The following is a 4,720-nucleotide window of genomic DNA, read 5'->3' as shown; positions in this document are numbered from 1 at the left end:
GAGCACTGAGGGACGTGGGACGCGGTCCCAACCCCTCCACCTCCTGCAGCTTCTGTGCCACCACCACGGAGACGCCCGCCCGTGAGGTGATGCGCTGCGCACTGGGCGTGACGGCCAGGCTGAGCCGTACCTGAGCCTCGTCCCGCAGCAGCAAAACGGAGCTGCTCTCGAGTCCGGCTGTGTGTCAGCCTCTCCTGGAAAGTGCGGGTGGGTGCGCGTGTGCCTGTGCGGGTGTGTGCATGTGTGTGTGCACGTGTAACTGCATGTGTGTGTCATGCATGTGTACATGTGTGTGCATGTGTGTGTAACTGCATGTGTGTGTCATGTATGTGTGTGCATGTGTTTGTGTGCGTGTCTGGTTGCGCAGGTGCATGCATGTGCGCACATGTATGTGTGTGCGTGTGTGCATGTTTGTGCACATGCGTGGCTGTGCATGTGTGCGTGCATGTGTGTCTGTGCATGTGTGCACGTGTGTACACGCACAGATCTGCCAAACCCCAAGGCGGGACCTGCCGTCTGCGTTCGACCAGCCCCACGGACCAGGCGGTCCCCGGCCAGGGCCCCACGCCCCACACAGCCTTGGCGCTGTGGCCACGTGCATCAGAGACGTCGAATACGCCCAGCGGTCTAAACTGGCAGGTGCACAGCCATCTCTCGGTGGGGACCCGTATCGAGGACGGGGACCCTCGGGCGAAAGCTGGCGAAGCGGGAGCGAGGGGCGGCGCCACAGCACCCCGCCTGTGCTCCCCGCAGGACGGAGCCCGCTGTGCCCAGGTTGGCTGGGCTGGGCGTTGCCCGGACAACCGCTGCGCAAAAGCACAAGAACACAAGAACCTCCTGAGCTCACTCTTGTCACAACATGAAAGGTGTTTTTGTAAGAAAAAAAAAAGAGAAAGCGAAAGGGCAGATGCTGGGGAAGGAGATGCCTGGTCATCAGGACGAGAAACGACCAGAGCCTGAAGCCACATTCGATTTCCGCCCAGGTGCCCCCGACTCCTGACTCCCCTTGCAAGCTGCGGCGAGGTTCTCAAGCATGTCTTGAGCACCCCCTTGTGGACCTCACGGGTATCACCGGGAGACGTCTTCAAAGGGGCCTCTTGGGGTGGCATGGACGTCCCAGCCAGTGCGCTGTGGAGTGGACAGTGAGCCCAGGGCTGGCTCGGGACGAGGCAGGACCCCCCACGAGGCAGGGAACCCCACGAAACCCAGGACCCTCCGCCGCACTGTTTTCTTTACACCGTTTTGCAAGAAGATGAGCAAATTATGGATTCGACAGTGCAATTCGACCCCAAATAACTGAATAGTCTCTTCTTCCTACGTCAAATCATTTTAATTTAGGAGGAAAAGTGGAGCGGCTCTTCTTTATCAAGACTCCTGTGATTCGTCTGTTCCCTAAGAACTGCGAAACGTTCAAAGTCCAGATGCAGAGAGGGTCGACATCCTCGCGCCCCGACATTCCAGCACCCCAGCTGGCTCCCTGCCTTCGGAAGAGCTCAGCTTATTTCTCATCGTCTCCTCTCCACGTGTGAGCGTGAAGTGCATTTTTAAGTCTCATATTTTTTTTTCCTCAACCCAGGCAGTAGGCGGGCGTTGAGACCCAGGTGCTGAGGTCCCCGGAAGGGTTTTCTGTGACGGGAGCATCGCCCTCACTGTCCAGCTCGCACGTCCTCGAGAGCCTGCCCCCAGGAGGACGCGGCCTCGGACGCCCTGCGGGGCGCGAGGTGAATCTAGCCTCCGGGGCCCCAGGTGCGTGTCCCCAGCGACTGCCCCACAGACGCTCCCTTCTTACTCTCTCGTCTTCCTTATGCAGAGCCGAGCACGCCTGGCCCTGGGCGCTGAGGCCCGACCGCAGACGCCCGGGAGAAACAGGGACCCCATCTGCCTGACCCTGCGGTGACGGCTTGGGTGACGTCAAGCGTCTTTTTCAAAAGGAACGCGTCTCCAGGAGGCTCTTCAAACGATTGAAAAGTCTTCAAGTTTTCATTAAGATTTTTGGGATTCAGAGACCCGATAGAGAACCTGTGTCCCCCATGAATCCTGATGCCTTTGTGGAGGACACCAGACCGGGGCCTTAGGTGTCACTTAAAGCCGTCACCGGGTACTTATGTGGCTGGCAACAGGCTAAGCATTTAATACGCATTTTCACAGGTTACAAGGTGAGTTCTGCCCCCGCCCCTGCTTCGCGGATGATGCGCGGAGGTGGGAACGGCGTGGCATCGTCCCCAGGCCGGCACTGATGAAGGGGGTTCCTCCTAGCCCCCACCCCAAGGCCGTCTGGGTTTGCCATTTGCCTCCCCCGTGTTTTCTAAGCCGCAGTGCTAGCACAGGGCAGAACCACATCCTGAGCCCCGGTTTTGTCGGACTCAGAAGGCTCCACTTGGATCCAGAACGTTCTGCTCACACTCCACGTGGACTTGCCGCCCGCCCTCCCCACCTGCGGAGGCCGAGATTTCCCCCAGGGTCCTGCGAACGCAAAGCAGACGAGATCGGCCCCAAAGTTCTCAACTCTGCAGGGAAAGAGACAAAGCAGCTGAAGAAGTCACGCTCGGGGGTAAAGGGACCGTCTCTGGGAGGAGACTCCATGCTTCTCGCCCTCTGGGGACATAGAAACTCAAGAGAGGAACTTAAAAGGCGAGATACACACTATTCCCCAGGGCCGGAAATAGGGCTGCCGCGTGAAAATGGAACGAGCGTGTGCCAGAGGACACGAGGACGCGGCAGACGCGAAGGCCGCCCGCGGGAAGCGCAGACGGCACGTTCGCTGGCCGTGTCCCCGCCGGGGGCACCCGCGTGGGGGCCACCGCACACGATCCCATCGCCCGTTCCGGCGTGAACGTCTATGCCCGCAGATCCGCAGACAGCAAACGAAAAGGGGGTGCCCTCGGAATGGGGCGCGGAGGGCCCCGGGCCACACCCAGCTCTCCGCTGCGAAGACGTGGGGACATGGCCAGCTCCGGCCGGAGCCCACGCTGTGGACAGCGTCTCCCTCCAGGGCCAGTGAAGAGTAGCTGTGGACAGAAGATCTGAAACCACTGCCCAGTGGGAGAGGGCCTCGACTGGGGGACCGGGATGGTCACTCCCACTTAGAATTCAGGCTCGTTAGTACATTCCTGTGACCGGCTGTGAAAACGGGAGGGAGCTGGGCAGTGGCCTGGGGAGGCCTGGTGAAGCGGAAGGTTTGCCCAATGGGAGGGAAGCCGATACACTCCTCCTGGGGGTGGGGGATGGGGCCGGACTCCCACAGCCTGACTCGAAACTCACACCTGCTCAGAAAAAGTCACCTCCGCTCAGAGCCACGGGTGCTGGATGAGACTCACAGGCATTTGAGGGGACTGAGCAGAAAGTCCACTCTGGCCTCAGCCAGGCAGTTGTCGCGATTTGATCAAATTGGTCAAGGAGAGAGAGGCCCCGCCTCTGGGGACCAGCTCCTTCCCAGGCCCCAGGTCTGACTCAGCCACAGACCTCTGGGGACACTGCTGCGGGGGGCAAGCGCGCCCCTCAGACATTCGCCAGATCTCTAGCTGGTGTAGGGGTGTGGGGAAGAGTGCCCCCCCCAGACAGCTTTCTGGGCACCCCTTCCTGTTCGAGCATTGCTTGGTTCAGATTTAAAAAATAAATCATGCTCATTGCAGAAGAAGGAGGGGAGGAGAGAGAGAGAGAGAGAGACGGAGGGAGGGTGAGTCTCCTTTCTGTCCCTCTCAGCCCCGTGGGTCCAGCTGCGAGCCACTGATAGCCGGCCTCGTCACCTCTTTAATTCAGTTTTGCTGAAAGAGATGACCCTCCAAATTAGGAGTGTTCATCGCACCTGAACTAACACTGAGACTTTCATCAAATTAAAATCATCGTGCGGGACTGGAATCGCGTCTGCACCGCCTGACACATGACGGGGAGTAAAGATGAGGACATCGAGTGGACCGCAGCAGAATGTCACGGCTCCCTCCGCGGGGCTCGGAGGGGCGTGTGAAATAATCCCACGCAGACCCTTTTCAAAGACCTCGGTCGTCTTGGCTAAGCCAGGACAAAGCGTTTCTTCTGTCCACTGGAAGCAGAAAATTCAATCTGATTCACAAGCCCCACCCCCACGCTCTTTCCAAGTGTCCTTAAAATAGGGTTAGCCCAAAGCGGTGACCCTGGAGACACTAACCACACACCTCCAAAGGCACTGCCGCCGCCCGCTTAGGGACCCTTTGCCGGAGAATGTCGTCTGGCTGCATTTCCACGGTGCTGAACACGGGTTCAGTGCTCAGAGAGCCAGGCAGAGGCAGTGGCAAGGGCCTGGCCTCTCCCAGGGAGGTGGCTGCCCACCGGCCAGGGTCCGAGAGGGTATTTCCCAGCACAGATCTCCAGGGGGCCCGGTTTTTCCAGACACAGTCATCTTTTTCAGTCTCGAGAGCTCTCTGACTTAGAAGCATCCCCATGCATTTCGCACCCTTGAAATACAGACCGTTTCATCTGACATCCCATTCTAAGGGATTCTGGGATGCAGGGAGCAGCGAGCGTGTGAGTGGGTTTCATCCGTATTTTGTAGACAAGGAAATCTTTCATCTGCCCACTGGAATATATATGTATGCAAAATCTCTGAGCAGAAACGCACATTTTTTTAAAATGGGTTAACGGGAAGCTAGACGAAGGATAAACTTCCCCAAGTCAGTATGCTGCTAGGAAAAATCTCCAACAGACAGGATGAAACATCTTCCCTGGAGTGTAGGTGGAGGCGTCG

This window comes from Pteropus vampyrus, unplaced genomic scaffold, assembly GCF_000151845.1.
Source record: "Pteropus vampyrus isolate Shadow unplaced genomic scaffold, Pvam_2.0 Scaffold175, whole genome shotgun sequence".
NCBI lineage: Eukaryota > Metazoa > Chordata > Mammalia > Chiroptera > Pteropodidae > Pteropus > Pteropus vampyrus.
Note: the sequence above shows the minus strand (reverse complement) of the source record.